Source organism: Trematomus bernacchii, unplaced genomic scaffold, assembly GCF_902827165.1.
Source record: "Trematomus bernacchii unplaced genomic scaffold, fTreBer1.1, whole genome shotgun sequence".
Taxonomy (NCBI): domain Eukaryota; kingdom Metazoa; phylum Chordata; class Actinopteri; order Perciformes; family Nototheniidae; genus Trematomus; species Trematomus bernacchii.
This window is the reverse complement of record NW_022987708.1, coordinates 1,005,216-1,022,869: the sequence shown is the minus strand read 5'-3', so window position 1 is coordinate 1,022,869 and position 17,654 is coordinate 1,005,216.

Sequence of the window (17,654 nt, the reverse complement as noted above, 5' to 3'; positions counted from 1 at the left end):
AATATGGGCTCAGAACAGTCTCATAATACACACATGCACACAGAAGGATTCACACTTGTATTTCCGGATCCACACTTGTGTTTGTCAATGCACACACAAATGTGTTCCGTTTCATATACATGTAAATAAAATCCAAATACAGAAAAAGGTTTTACATATGTATTTTTGATCCTCACATATTTGTTTTCCGTTTAAAACCTCTGAACCTACAAACACAAACCGCTTTCTGTGCATGGATCGCTGTGCATTCGTGTGTGGGTTTTTTGAGACTCCCCTGACGGTCACCCGATTCGTACTTGTAATTTTTTCTATCTATAGCCAATCAGATGTCTCCTCAATTCTAAGCCAATCACATGAGCGCGCCCCCACGAGGGTAGATTTCTTGCGTTCATGACGTAGCGCTTCATGTACGCATTTTGCGCTGTCCGGAGCTGACAGGTCCATGGAGCCTGCCTGCAGGCGCTAATCTCAGGACACCTCCACTCTCAGTACATTGCCACTTTCCGAACCATTAATGAATGCTTGTGTACACAAAAACGGCAGGCAAAACCGTTTTAAATGTATGTTTCCTGTATGGCGAATACAGCTGCTTTATTTATGTCTGTATGAAGTTGTTGTGAGTGTGGAGGGAGCAGCTACAGGTTAGCTTAGCCTAATCGATCAGTGCATTACGAAGCCAGTGCTAGACAGTAAACTGTCAACGGCGGGAGCCCCGCCGGTCATTATCGGCCGATATTCACTCTTAATAGTTTGATCGGTGCTCTCTATAAAGGCCGATCAGGAGAGCTGGATCTGATCGATATGGACATAAACGCGAGTGAAGTTTTAGCGAGCTGCATGAGAAACTGACGGGCTGTCAGGAGAGAGGGAGGGAGAGAGGAAAATAGATGATCCTTACTCCCGTGTTATTAGCCATCCGGTCATAGTCCGGTAATTACCTGCTAACGGAAACTCTGCTACACAATTCTTCTTCTTCTTATTATTATTATTGAAACATGACCGGTAAGTTTCAAATTTGTCCGGTAAATAAATTCTGTCCACCCTGCTCCGGACAGCGCAAAATGCGTATATGAAGTGTCATGAACGCAAGAAATCTACCCTCGTGGGGACGCGCTCATGTGATTGGCTTAGAATTGAGGAGACATCTGATTGGCTATAGATAGAAAAAATTACAAGTACGAATCGGGTCACCGTCAGGGGAGTCTCAAAAAACCCACACACGAATGCACAGCGATCCATGCACAGAAAGCGGTTTGTGTTTGTAGGTGCAGCGGTTTTAAACGGAAAACAAATGTGTGAGGATCAAAAATACATATGTAAAACTTTTTTCTGTATTTGGATTTTATTTACATGTATATGAAACGGAACACATTTGTGTGTGCATTGAAAAACACAAGTGTGGATCCAGAAACACAAGTGTGAATCCTTTTGCGGATCATGAAATACAAGTGTGAATCCTTCTGTGTGCATGTGTGTATTATGAGACTGTTCTGAGCCCATAGATGAAGAATGTTGATTATTACACTCTGAACTAGTTAAAACCTCGAACTACAGAAGAGTTCTTCAGAATTGATTGTGGCATCTCAACCTGTGTCAACTCGTGGCTCATGACATGTCTTGTGAATTCTCCGGCCAAAGCACCAAATAAACCGTCAGTGTTTGCCATCAAAGACTCTCTGAGTCCTGTTTCCAATTGCTTCAGAAGTTTACATCACAGGTGGTATAACAGTTTCCCTCTGGAATGAAGGATGTTTGACCATATTGATCATTCAATATAGAAGGCACACACAGTAGTGATGTCTCGGTCGCGAACGAGCCGGCTCAAAGAGCCGGCTCTTTTAAGTGAACGACGGGAGCCGGCTCGCGCCCGCGAACGAGTCGTTTTTTTGTTTTTGTTATTTTTTGTTAAGTAATACAAGACAGAATGATATGATATTCTCCGCGCTACAGCTGCTCCGTGCATGCATGCAGTGACATGTAATATCCAAGGATTAGAGACTGTTGGATGCTGCTGTTTTGAGCATTGCAATACATTTATTTGTATTATGTTTTTTTATGATTAGAGACGGTTGGATGCTGCTGTACTGAGCATTGCAATATATTTATTTTCACTATGTTATTTATTTATGATTATCCTTGGGCTCAGCAAAGATTTGATGTCAGCTGTTGCTGTCTTTTTTTCTATAGTTAATACTGAAATAGAGCCCTGCTGTTTTGTCAGGGCCTTTTCTTTAAATATAATTTTAAAATGTCGATACAGTAGCCCCTTTTTTTAAATGTCTATGCTTAAGTTTTTATAGGTGTTGCTATCTGCTTTGTGTAGCGTGGTTCTACAAGCAAGTCTGTGCATTCATTGGGTGGTATCAGAGAGATTCAAGGGTCTGTGAATGCAATGAAAACAATTGGCCACAGCAAATAATTGATATTAAACATGTAATTTTTTAACCAGATGAGTGATTACAGCGCCCGGTATCATTTTACACACATTTGTATCATACAGATGTAGGACTTACACACGCCTGTTATCTAACCGATAGGTCCGCACGCACTCTCCAGACTAAACTCTAATAAGCATTCATTCACATACATGTATATTGCACAAAGTTGTATATTTAAAGACAGTGATATTGCATATCAGGGGTATTACGTTTGTGTGGGGGTTTACCAAGGGCCGTGTTGGTTATACATTCTGACCGCTGCAGGAAGGAAGGACCTGCGGTATCTCTCTGTGAAACACCGCTGGTGCACCAACCTGGCGGCAACCATAGCAACCCTTAAACTCAATGGGTCCTCGGTTGAGAGGGTGGGTACCTTAAAGTATTTCAAAAGTTTTCAAAACACCACTACTTCATTTATAAAACTGTGGGTAGGATTGATATCCAAAGGTTGCGTATGGACTAAGAACAGAGAAAGTTCTTACGCGCTGAATAACTCAATACATTATTCATACCAAAGTGAACCTGCACATCACAGTCAACTTCAAACGTGTTTCACCTTTGCCAGCTTCACTTAACGCCCACGATTGCCTTTAAATATTCAGTGAAATGCTCCTTATTAAATAATACTTATACGGTGTAAAAAGAGGATTGTCCTGTAGATGCAGAGAGAACAGCTTTAGAAAAGAAAAGGTCGATCAATGTGAATTTGAAATGTATTTTTGGGGAGGTGGATACAAGTAAATAATGTTGTTTGGTGGAAACAGTTCGGATAAAACAAAAAAAAGTGGCAGCATGAGGTTAACACTGTGAATTCTGCTGCCTCACAAGGTTGGACCGGCACCAAATTGAAAAGTGAGTGCTTCGACATAAAAGTGGTTGCTAAAATGCCCATAGCCTTACACAGGCAGAGTGTTTGTGCCACGAGCCAAGTCAATGGGTGACACCACAACTACCTTTACGAGAAACAGTCAGTGAATATCCTGGAAATTCTCTTGAAGAGTGTAATCACGGAGGGGGACACAGGTGGGCAAGATGTATCGGATGACTCGGAAAACGACAATAGAATAATAGATAGAATAGAAAGCCTTTATTGTCATTATACAATGAGATTTTGTAGTACAATCAATCAAGCTGTGTTCGCCCAGCGTGTCCATTGCACCTCATTCGTCCCAAACCCCAGCAAGCGACTCCGTTCATTGAAGAAATAAGATATAAAGGAATTGTGTTATTTTAAATGACATTGTACATGTAAATAATAGATGTTATTTGTTTCCACTTCTGTTTTTAAAAGCAACACGTCGCGTTCACATGCTGGCAGATGGAATAATAATTATAACTTTAAAATTGCTTTACAATACAAAAAACCCATTTTAAACACAGAGATCAAACTGTTTGAATGCCAATAAACACAGTATGGTTTAATGACATCTCACATTTCATCCTTCATTATAAGCAACGTTTATAATATAGGCCTGTGTGCATCCAGAATCAGCGGTGACAAGGCAAGGCAGAGACTGATTCACCTCAGAAGCAAGATAAATGTTCAGGTCCTCAAATACTGAAAGAACTCCTGCACCATGCAGAGTGCTAGGAAATCGTTGGGATCCTATCCGCCCAGTTAATGGTTATTTCTCCCTTCAAGGTTGGGAAGAAGGTACTGGATGCACTAGACAAGCACATCCAAGGTAGCAAGCAATCCAAAATAAGATCACGAATGTTTGAAAGGCCAATGGACACCTCCTGATTCTGATAAAGACATCATGCATCTTGGATACATTGGAGAGTGTTTTCTTTCTCCATCAGCTTACCGTAGGAGTGGATTTCTGAGATGCAATTTTTCATAACCATGCCATTACCAGGTTTTGTCTGCTTCTCTTCTCTGTATATAGTCTGCCTGCCTCTGGGATGCTGCCTCTTCAGTGCCACAGAGCAGATACTGCCTCACTCATAAGTGCAGGTTACTGTCTGGTTTGCTTCATATATAAATTATACCTCAAGTAGACACAACACTATACTCTTGATTGCATCACAGAGCTTCCAAAAACCCTTTTAGATTATGCTGTAATATATTAAATTCATGTTAACACCGTATCCTCTCTGGTAACAGGAGCTACTATATTCCCTTATCTTCGTCCTAATGAAATATGAAATTGTTCATAAAAAGAAACAAGATATAGTGTCACCTTGGTTGGTTATTGGCTAATGGTTTCACAAGCCAACAAATCGTTATGACATCATAAAGTGGCCAAAATCTGATAAACTCATTTTCAGACAGGTTTTTTATATAAATGGATCAGGACAAAACATGAGTGAATATTTTTTCCTGAAACTTTCAGAATCTCTTTCCACAGAGGGGACACATGTTTATGTAGAAAAGACATGAAAAAGTGGATTTTGCATAATAGGTGACCTTTAAACATACGGATGTTATTTTTAGCTTGCTGAAATGTAATGAGGCATTCTAAATAAATTAGTCTTAAACAATCATTCTTAAACCCATGTATTAATAACCCTTTAGTGAAAACAATGGAAAGTCCACTGATGTTCCTCCATCCTTCACTTTGGAGATGAAAATATATTTTTTACGTGGTCTTCAAACTAAATTTATCTAAAGAAATAAGAAACAATCCATTGCAGTTTAATGTGGCGAAGTATTCAGATGCTTCACTTTACTAAAAGTAATACATTACATGTATGTCAAAATACTACATTACAAGTAAAAGTAATGCACTCAAAATCTTACTTAAGAAAAAGTGCAAAAGTATTATCAGCAAAATGAACTTAAAATATAAAAGTAAAAGTAATCGTGCAGAAAAATTGCCTTTATGTGGGTATATAATTATATTTATATATGTGACATTTCTAGATAATATCGTTCCATCACGTAGTATTTTACTGTTGTAAACAAGCAAAGTTCTGATTGACTTTTTTTTGTGACTTAAAGAGTTAGTCCACTAGTTCCATTTTTAGAGATGGAAATGTATGAAAGTAGCCAATAGGCGCTTTCACACCGGAGTACTTTTCCCAGTATAGTTCCGATATAGTTCCGAAAATGTGCGTTCACACCAAAAAAATCCGGAACTAGAATTTAGTTAATGAGAACCTTTTCACCCCCTTTTCAGTCCCTGCTAGAGAGCAGTTACTTTCATGGGAGAAAAAGGTTCCCATTTCTGATTGGCTGGGCGGATTGCAAACCACGCCCCGTAAAACTCCCCTAATGTTTTGTGAAGCCGCCATTTTATTTTCCTCACATTAGCATTATTAGCATTAGCATTAGCGCACCAACGCAGAGAGACTAACTTATGGCAACACTAAAGAAAACATGGGAGCGGTGGAGATGAGGAGGTGTCGGCGCTTCTGGCAATTTACTCGGAAGTCCCAGCAGCTTCTACTGAAGCCAGTCCCCAACTCCGGCCGGGGACTTCGCGTGCCAGTATACGCTGTGAAGTTGTTTGCGGCCTGCCAGTAAACCCAAAGCAGAAGAAGAAGAAGTGACGTCAGCGGCTTCATTTGACTAATCCTCCCTCAGGGACTTATTCCGGTGTGAACGCGATCTGCTCTTTAGTTAATCAGAACTAAAGAGTTCATCAGAAAAGTACTTGGTGTGAAAGCGCCTATTGCTGTTAAATAAATGTTGAGGAGTACAATTACATTATTTCCCTATTAAATGCAGTGGAGTAGAAGTGTAAAGTAGCATAACATGGAAACGCTTGAGTAAAGTACAAGTACCTCAAAATGGTGCTTATGTACAGAACCTGAGTAAATGTACTTAGTTACTTCCCACCTCTGCTGGACACACTCCCTTTAAATGTCAGAGGGTCTTAGGAGAAACGTTGTCCAGCTTCTCCATTCCGGCAGTGTATGAGACGTGATCAATAGTAGTGGAACACACCCTGTTGATATTTCTTCATCCTACCTTGATCTACAGCTGGATGTCAAATAAATGTCTAATCGATGTTTACTAGGACCGTTCCTACTATGGCAGCCTCCTGTTCTGAACTTTTCTTACCGAATACAAAAAAGCTTGTAAAAATGTACACTGTGAGAGTCAAATAATTTAGATTTAATTCATCAGCTGCATCACAGTGGTGACAGTGTGCTCGGCTCACAGTCAAGCTGACAGTCTTCTTATTCCAAATAAGTCTAAGTGCTCCAACCCTCAGCCTTTACAATGCAGTACCCAAATCCAACGAAGACGGATTTCTGATTGAAAAGTGGTGCAGAGGAGTTATTAGAGTCATTAGAGCATTATAGTTGACCTACTCCCAAAGCTATTGAAGCTATGATGGAGCCCACACTGCGCTCACTGTGCTCCCCTTTTGGAAATAGGAAAAATACATTTCAGAGAGAAGCAGATGAAAGACTCTTCAATATTGATTTCAAGGATATAACCAGGATGTCAGACTGATTCAGCAACAACCAAAAAAAAAGATAGAGAGAGGCAAACTTTTAGGCCAAGATGAAAAGAGAACCACGAAACAACCGACAATTGAGACAGAAGAAAATTAAATTTAGGAGCAACACAGTTCCTGTAAAGCAGGATGTTTAACCATGGCAATTAAGGATTCAAATCAGCTTTTAATCATAACACATATGCACAGCGCAGCAAAGAGTAAAACTACAAATTAAGCATCCAAAGAAATGATGCTCAGACCTGGCTAAGAGAAACTAACTATTGTTAAATAGGGAGCTACCTGAGGCTAGCTCACCAGTTAGATAGTATACTAAACATTAGATAGCTAAATTAAGTAGATAGCTAACTTTAGCTAGCAAGCTTGTTAGATAGATTGCTAAAGTTCACTATATAGTTGGGCTGAAGAGAATAGTTATCAGGGCCGGTTTTTGGCATAGGCGACATAACCCTTGTGTGCTGTTTGGGTCTTTGGGACCCCTTTTCAGTGTTTACTAAAATAAAATGTATTACATTTAATTATTTTTAACCTGCTTTATTTGGGGGTGGACCTCACCTCCTCTAGGGGTGGACCTCACATCCTCTAGGGGGGTCCAGGGGCATACAACCCAGGGAAGATTTGTTTTTAAATGTTGAAGTTAAATGCATCAATCTGGTGCACTTTGAGCACAACATGAATTGATGGATACAGCTCTCAACACTCAGATGAAAGGGAGCTGTATACTTTTCAATAATCCAAACATCTTTAGAATACGATCTCAACCAATAACAAATCATTTAAACTTGTTTATTCTTATCTTATGTTACCTAGTTAGCATTCTTTCTTTTTATTTATGCATATTTTACTAATCACTCCCCTTTTAAACTGTTTTTTTTTTTTACTGTCCTACACATTGGAATGATTTCTTACTTTATTTTTTACAATTAGGCTATATTAAATAGATAAAGGTGTGCTCTCTCTAGCTCTCTCTCTCTCTCTCTGTCTCGCTCGCTCACAGAGGCTGTGTGCTCCTCCGTGGCGATGACGGCTTGCATTAAAAAAAAAAAAAAACATATTTGTAAAGTGGGGGGGACACAAACGGAATTTCGAAAAGTGTCACGGTTAAACTCCTTATGAAGTGGTGAGGTGCAACGCTGTTGTGTGTGTGTGTGAGAGCGTTTCAGTGCATTTCACATGTGTGCATGAGAGATTTTTACATATGTCTGTAAATGATTTTGGTTTCAGTTGTGTTTGTTTGAGCAGGCTCGGATTGGCCATCGGGAGATTCGGGACTTTTCCCGGTGGGCCGCTGCCGTTGGTGGGCTGCTGCCGTTGGTGGGCTGCTGCCGTTGGTGGGCTGCTGCCTTCGGTGGGCTGCTGCCTTCGGTGGGCCGCTGGCTCTGGCATAGGTGGGCCATGGACTTTCACAGCGCCGCTGCGCCGGTTCCGCATCCGCCGCCGCAAACACCTGCCGTTGCGAGTCTCCGGCTGTAACAGTCCACTACCGCCTGCGAGGACCCAGGTTCGATTCCGGCCTTAGGTCAAAATATTGTATTAAAAAAAAAATAATAATAATAATAATCTCCCGTTCATCGCGTCCATTCGCGACCCACCTATCACATCTCTGCGCCCCACCAGTGGGGCGCGCCCCACACTTTGAGAAACGCTGGGCTAACCCATACAGTGGTGCGGCTCAAGTCAGTATTTGCAATGTAATTACATACACGCTATATCGCCCCCCTTGACAGTGAAACGCCACGCGTGAGGTTTAGATTATTTCCCTGTCTCAATCAAAATTGAACTGTATGAAATAAAAAGGCACATTTGTCTTGTAGTAAATAAAAAGGGCGACCTGGAGCCAATCCTGCAATTTCCCCACAGGTGAAAAAGTTGACATGCTGAAAACCCAACCCCAGCCGGGGGGTCCTGGGGGATTCTCCCCCGGAGATTTTTTGAAATACTAGCATAAAATACACATTCTGGTACTCTCTTGAGAAGAAAAAAAATACATCTATTACTACAAAAATTATGCAATTTTTGTGTTTTGTTACTTTGTTCTGAAAGCTGAACCTGCTGCTCCTCACAGAGAGAAGAGGAACGAGGCTGTGTGCCCCCATTGTTCTGTGTGTCAAAATGAAAGACAGCCCACACACCTATCAAACCGTGGGGTTAGGGATGCATATCGTTGACTTTTTTACGATACCGATACCGATACCGATACCACTGAACGATACCGATACTCAACCGATACATATCGTGATACTTTCATGTTGCATAAGGGAAACATTTTATCATCCCGCAATTACTCCCATGAAGCGCTTTATTATATAGTTAACATGTCAAATGAATATTAAATTCAATTGTGGGACTTGGACCTTTTAGTACTGAACAAACAATGAAAAACACATTATCTATGAAGAAAACTGATTCTGCAATATCATTTATAACAACCATCAGGCGGGAATAATACATCTTGTCAATGGAAAAATAAAATAGCACCAGTGTAATTAATATTCAACCTGAGATTCGACTGACCAGAGAACACATAAAGGATCATGAGATCTCGGCATTGCACATAAAACAAATAGCATCCTTAAAATCAACATTTGCCTGATGAAAGAAAACAAATCCCATCACAGTTCAGTTTTGTGCATTCATCTTCAAGAAGATGAGCATATCTGCTCTCTGGATCCAAACGGGCCCTTTCACAGCGTAGGATATCACCTGCTAAACTGAACACTCTCTCGCTTGGCACGCTGCTTCCCTGAACACAAAGGTACTTGGTTGCCATACGAGACAGTATTGGTTGGAGATTGGATGTGTTGCCACCTTTCCCAGAAATAAACTTCTTGCAGTGGTTACAGACCCCACCATTCAGACTGGCAGTGGTTACAGACCCCACCATTCAGACTGGCAGTCATATGCAGCCACACTTTAGATTTTCAAAAGTGACTTGGTTGCGGAGTTTCACTGCGAAATTGACATCGTAATTCCGACGGTTTGGGCACAAGTTTAAGGATATTATGCCTCACTTTTATAAAAAAAAAAAAAAAAAAAAAAATTTAAAAAAGAAAAAAAAAAAAGTATCGAAAACCGGATCTGATTTCGGTACGGTATACCGTAGCCACCAGTAACCGGTATTTCGGTAATACCGGGAACCGGTATGCATCCCTACGTGGGGTCTTATTTCATTACGTGTTGATTTCTATCAAAACATAATGTTGTATCCATGGATGTATAAAGAGAAGTTCTACCGCAAAATTATTCTCCGTCGGGACTTCCTGCAACAACACCACGCCGTTATCGTGATTCTGATTGGCCAGAAGACATTAGCAAAGATGTTTTATTGAGAAGACGATCACTACGTGACAAAAGTTTTCAAAACCGTTTCTAGTCTTCGGCATTTTGTTGGAGCAGAACACCTATTGTGGTGGCTGATAGCCACCCCCTCTGCTACGCGCCGTTCGTTGGATGAGGCTGAAATCTCTATTAAAATAAAGAAAGGAATTGAAAACACCGGAATCAAAAGTTATAACAATTATCTGAGTTTACTTCTGGTAGGAAACCAAACACATATACAAGTTATACAGAGTACTCCGGTCTTCAGGCTTGTGATGCTGTTTACAGGTAGACAGACCATGCCTTCAAGAAACGAGAAGTACAGACTTCAGGTTTGGGATGCGGTTTACACGTCTCTAGACCAGCCTTCAGCAAACCAGAAGCATTTTTACATACAAAACCAACAGTATTCATATCCTTATTTTGGGGCGGAGATGTGTCAACTCTTCCGTCCCCTTTTACTCCCAAGCGAATCAGAGAGTCCGTGAGGAGGAGCTGTCTGAGCTGCTCACCTCCCCCAAGTGTTTTTACTGGCTGAATTCACTTCTGGTCGGGTTCAATAGTTCTGACCAGACCGTGAAATTCCAAAGTTTCACAAGGTCAAAAGTCAACCCTTATCTCCGTCCCAATCTTAACTCCATTCCTTTCCCATGAGAGTTCTTCACATAAACTATCCCTTTTCAGACATTTAAACCTTTCTGCACTTATTTAATGAGGTCTTTAACGACTTTAAAAACAACATCTGTGTGGAGGGGTGAAAAGGAGCGGTGTAATGATGTCTTTAATGACCTTAAAAACAACATCTGTTTTTAGGGGTGAAAAGGCGAGGTGTGTGTGTGAAACTGGATCCCTGGGTCAGTGAGTTGTAAGAGAGAATATCATTTCTATATATGTGATTACCCAAAACCGTTGTGATTACTTAAAACAGTTCAAACAATACATGTTCACTAAAATACAATTCAAAATAATACATGTTTACTTCAATTGGTGTAGAATCATATCTTTTTACTTCAATTTCCAGACAAGTGGCTACTGAAATCAATCTTACTAACTGCTGTCTGTCTTTTACTCGGCGCGAGTTGGCAGACTTTTTTTTGCTTACTTTAAAGGGGACCTATCATGCAAAATGCACTTTTGTACGTCTTTTATACATGAATATGTGTCCCCGGTGTTCCAGGGAACTCACCAAGTGTCAGAAAACACAACCCTCTCTATTTTCCTCCATACCCAAATCTCTAAAAAAGGGGCTGCAACACGGATCTGATACAGACTGATCCATATTTGAACACTTCTATGTCGTCACAGAAGTGGCGCTACGGCTATTGGGCCCAACTCTCCACCTATCAGGGGAATGTGGGGTTGGGCCACGGCCGGCCATTGCCGCTCGAAAGCGCTGGAGACGCTGTAGTACATATGCCAGGCCTGTAAGTGGCGCTGTAGTCTGCCACAAAAGCAGCGAAGAAGACTTCCCGCCCATAGTTACCATGGTTACCCTTCTGTTTATTCTCCGCTGTGGCTTTTTTTCTCCCTCCCCGAGGCAAGCGTTTGCTCCCGCTGCTTTAATTCAATGCAATCCCTCCCCGTCGAGGCAAGCACTGTAATTCTCTCCGGTTAGTCCACCAGCAGATGACAAACACCCACCCGCCTCTTCCAAGGAACGAGGGGGACCGTGCGGCAGAGTTTCAGTTTCAGTTTCTTTCGCCGGTCAAGATGTCCGTTAAAGTTTAAATCTTCCGGACAAAATTAGAAAAGTGCCGGTCAAAGGTCTTCTTTGTTATTTATTGAGCTTTAAAACAAATGAATAACGACTCTATATAATAAAACACGGAGGACGGAGATCTCTTTTTCTCCCCCTCTTCTGACAGCCCAGCAGCTGATCAGAGCAAGGCTCCCCTCTCCTGCAGGGGGGCGTGGTCACCTGCAGCTCACAGAGATCAGCCCCGTAGACAGCAAAAACAGCACATTAGGGGCGTTCACACCAAGTACTTTTCCCACAGTAGTTCATGACAACTTTAGTTCATGAGAGCTCTTTAGTTCTGATGAACTAAAGCAGATCGCGTTCACACCAAAATGAGTTCCTGGGGGTGGATTAGGCAAATGAGCCGCTGCCGTCACTTCTTCTTCTTCTGCTTTGGGTTTACTGGCAGGCCGCAAAGAACTTCACGGCGAGTACAGTAGGTGGCGGTATGCACCTTAAAGTTGCAATTCGCCAAAAAACCGAGAGAAGAAGAAGAAGAAAAACTTCCGCTTCCGCTGTATGCTTCTGTTTACCTTCCGTCCTCAGGCACGGTATGGAGTTGACGTTTTGGTGGTCGTGTTATGCAGCTTAGTAACTGAGTTATTTAAGCCAATAACCACAAATACAAATACAGATCGACCATTCAAATGCAATAGAAATGCTGAGTCGGAGGCGAAGGCGGTTAAGAAGCCTTAATAAAAGGATTGGACCACGAAAAGCACACGCTATGGACATGTTTCGCCGTAGGACAGCTGAGCATGATGACCGTTATCACGCCCAAAGAACAGCAATGGTACGTTCATTAAATTACATTAATACTATCTAATGTTGGATTTATGGAGTTATGTAGGGCTAATTTGTGTCTTTGTATGTGTTTCCAGATATGCGAATACTACGGAACGCGTCGTGTCCCGCGCTCTCTCTGGGTGAACAATAGAACATCGGCTTGGTGGGAGGTGGTGCCAACGTACAACAATGTGCACTTAGCACTGCCAGAAGCCCAGCCTGAAAGGTATTTTGTTGCTCCACCTCGATTCCTGGGCCTTGTGTGAATGCAGCAGCCGTTCGTCGTGCATCTCCTTGGCACGCAGGTCCTCATTCTCCTTGCTGACCATGGCACGGCGGTCCATCGCCATGATGGTGTCAAGGAAGCTGTCATCGCGTGCCCACTTTCCTAAGGTGAAATATGCAAGATACAAGATCAGTTTAATCGCAACAACGAGACACATTGTCCAACATTGGACATGGTGCAGGCAGGGACAGTGTGCAAAATGCAGGTGTAAAGTATAAGATAGGATCAAATAATATCAAATAAAAAATAAATATCAAAGTGCCCTTATTTATTGTTTTGTGCTTAATGTATGCTTGAACTTTGTTTTATAGGGATTAGTGGACATCAGTTAGATGTGTAACCTTCTTTCAAGGCCAGAGTAGTTACAGTGTAAGTGGATTGACATCTAACATAACATGGCTGAGTACAATTATAACAATCAATAAAAAAAAGGAAAAATAAATAGAATTTCAATTACATTTCTACTTAAATGTGCAAAAATATTAGAACATCAGTCTTTTGTGGCATGCAGGTAATCAACTGTTTAAGCTTTTACCATTAACATGTAGAATGAATGTTGCAAATTACTTGAAATTATAGCAACTACAATGTATTGTTAGAGGTAAGAATACAGAGGTAGCATTATGTCCAGCTAGCATGCTAATTGCTAACGTTATATTATCGTTTTATCCCGGAGGGGAAAACTAGTTTCTAATCCTGAGAGAAACACCTCGCCTGAAACACACGATTAGTGCCATGAGTTTGTGAAGCAAATTACAGAACATTGCACACTTATTCACAAGTCAAAACGTGTTCATAGCGGGCATGGCTGAGAATAGCTAGCTAGCTAGATGTTGTTAGCCAGCTTGGACCTAACGTTAGCAAGTTCTAGCATGGCTAGCTCGATCTACTGAGCAAATAAAAGTACATCTAAGACCAGTATTGTGCAGATTAAAACAGTGCAGTGCATGTATTTTATTTTACCTTCGTAGTCGTCCCGACATGACTTTGCCAGGTCTGCTAACTTTGCTGAGCCACGGAAACTGCATTCAGTAGAAGCTTCTGAATGCCGCGCTTCGCGTCCTCCGAGTAAATCGCCAGAAGCGCCGAGACATCCTCATCAATTCCACCGCTCCGATGATTTATTTAGTGTTGCTATAATAACTGCTTTCACAAAGTAATCTCTTCGGTTACGCTTCCCGAAGCGAGCAAATACAATGGCCGCTTCCAAAAAAAAATTCAGAGTCAAACGGGCGTGGTTTGCATTCCGCACAGCCAATCAGACGTACGAACTATTTTCTCCCACGACAGTCCCTGCTCTCTAGCAGGGACTGAAAAGCGGGTCGGACGAACTAATTTGAGCTACTTTAGTTCCTGGGGCTTTTTGGTGTGAACGCAAATATATCGTAGTTCTGATGAACTATTGTGGGAAAAGTACACCAAAGTACTCCGGTGTGAACGCACCTATAGAGCGAAATGAGGCATGGCTAAAATGCATGATCTGTTTGGTATTTTGAAAACAGAAACGTATAAATATACCTTATATAGGTATGGCCCTACAATATATCATTTAAATATAGCATGATAGGTCCACTTTAACATAATATTTCATGGTGGGGCTATGGTGGGGTTAAGCCATTTCTTGGTTACCCTGGAGCTGCCACTGCCCCCCAGATATAGTCTCTAGTAATTCTGCTCAAAGTGCACCAGATAGAAGCATTTTACTTTAACCTGTTAACCTGTTAAGCACCAAGCCTGTTTTTCCTGTTTCAGGCTCGAAAATGACATGCCCAAAACAAATGACTACAACTTAACTTCTAAAAGGGTTATATGAATAATTTATTTTATCAAAGCAAGGTTACATCTGTGAGTTGGATGTAGAAGTGTCAGAATCAATATAGATTTTTCTCAGTCAGAATAAATTTAGATGGAACATGGTAAAAAAAAGGTAAATTCTTACCTCCGCCTAAAAGAAAAACCATTACTTATAGTGAAAACCACCCTTGAATGATGGGATGGTAGACTAAAAGCTTTAGGAATCCAAAGTACAACATATAATAAGTACTCTGTATCGAGATTGATGCAAAACAAGTGACATTTGACCTTTTTAGCCAGGTTTAGAAGAAAAAAACCCACCTCTGGGGTGATTTTGGTGTAAATGGGCGTTTTACAGTTTCTCTGGAACCCATTGGTCGATTTTGGTGATTGTAATCTCTTCCTGACCGTTAGAGCCAATAGAATCGAAGGGGGGTTTTCACATAGACACCAACATTAACACAAAAAGGTGGAGGCTTTGCGCATGCAGGCTTGCATCAGAGTGAAGCGCTCTGACATCTGGAAACGGAAAAGCAATTTTATTTCTTATGGATTATCAGAAATCATTTCAAAGAGGACACAGACACATTGGATTAACCTATGGATTAACTGCAGCATCGTTTTTTATCGTTTTAATGCCATTGAAGACCAGTTTTGCGCCAAATGTTTTGATGTACGTTTTCATTTATAGAGTCGCGAGTTTGTATCACTGAGTGTTGAGGTGGGCACCCATCGATTCTGTGTCTCCAGACGATGCTAATCGATGGGTTGGCTGTGCATCTAGGATAAGTAATAAGGGAGTTAAGCCCGAGAGACCCCGGTACCGGGGCACTTGCGCAACATCTTGCAGGAAACAGTGTCTGAGGGCATGTTCATTTAATAAACTATGAATGTTTTATAGCCATGTAACGGGAAGAAACTCATCTAACTGATAATTTTAATTTTTTTTCTCAAAATAAAACCCACAATGCTAACACTGAGCCTCTGAATTAGCAACGAGCGAAAAATGCTAACACCTTACTGCACCGAAAATCACTCACAAAACCTTATTATTTATCTCTTCTCTACATCCATGACATCGTTTCACATCGTGAGGTGACACAGAATCTTTGGACACCCACATTATCACTGAATTATACGAAATGGCGACGTTATAAGCAAAAACGGACATCAAAACAGGTGACGCTAGGTAGCTAAAAATGCTAACATTTTTACCTTGGCTCTGTAGTCTGTCCAAAGTGGTCTTCAATGGCATTAAAACGATAAAACGCTGCTGAAGTTAATCCATAGGTTAATCCAATGTGTCTGTGTCCCTTTGAAATGATTTCTGATAATCCATAAGCATTAAAACTGCTTTTCCGTTTCCAGATGTCAAAGCTAGAGATAGGTTCACTCTGATGAAAAATTACATGCGCGAAGCCCCCACCTTTTCTCTTCACAATGAGTGTGTGTGGGGGACTCCCCCTTCGATTCTATTGGCTCTAACGGTCAGAAAGAGGTGTCAACCATCAACATCGACCAAGGGGGGCCAGAGATATGGAAAATCCACCCAAATGACCCCAGAAGTGGTTTCTTTTTGCTAAATCTCTCTAAGAAGGTAAAATGTCACTTGTTTTGCATCAATCTTGATACAGGGTACTTATTATATGTTGTACTTTGGATTCCTAAAGCTTTTAGTCTACCTTACCATCATCCAAGGGTAGTTTTCACTATAAGTACAAAATAATTTTTGGACGGACACTATAATTTACAGTTTTTTACTATGTAAAATCTGAATTTTCTTTAAAATAAAAACATCTATATTGATTCTGACTTTTCTACATCCAACTCACAGGTTTATCTTTACTTTGAGAAAAAATATTATTCATTTAACCCTTTTAGAAGGGAAGATATGGTCATTTGTTCTGGGAATGTCATTTTCGAGCCTGAGACCTGAAAAACAGGCTCAGGGCTTAACAGGTTATGAATGAGTTTCGGTGCAGTGATGGGTTAGCATTTTTTCGCTCGTGGCTAATTCAGAGGCTGAGTGTTAGCATTGTGGGGTTTTTTTGGAGATTTTTTTTTAAAAAGATCAGTTAGCTGAGTTTCTTCCCGTTACATGGATATAAAACATTCATAGTTTATTAAATATTAAGATTCCTTAGACGTTGTTTCCTGCAAATGACGCGTTTATCCGCCCCGGTACCGGGGGGGGGGGGGGGCGGTGGATAAGAGGTTAAGCCCTGAGCCTGTTTTTCAGGTCTCAGGCTCGAAAATGACATTCCCAGAACAAATGACCATATCTTGCCTTCTAAAAGGGTTAAATTAATAATCTTTTTTCTCAAAGTAATGATAAACCTGTGAGTTGGATGTAGAAAAGTCAGAATCAATATAGATGTTTTTTATTTTTAAGAAAATTCAGATTGAACATAGTAAAAAACTGTAAATTATAGTGTCCGTCCAAAAATTCTTTTTTACTTATAGTGAAAACTACCCTTGGATGATGGGTTAGTAGACTATAAGCTTTAGGAATCCAAAGTACAACATATAATAAGTACCCTGTATCAAGATTGATGCAAAACAAGTGACATTTGACATTTTTAGAGAGATTTAGCAAAAAGAAACCACTTCTGGGGTCATTTGGGTGGATTTTCCATATCTCTGGCCCCCCTTGGTCGATTTTGGTGATTGACACCTCTTTCTGACCGTTAGAGCCAATAGAATCGAAGGGGGATTTCCCCACACACACACACACATGGTAAAAAAAAAGGTGGGGGCTTCGCGCATGCAGTTTTGCATCAGAGCGAACCTATCTCTAGCTCTGACATCTGGAAACGGAAAAGCAGTTTCATTGCTTATGGATTATCAGAAATCAATTTCAAAGGGACACAGACACATTGGAT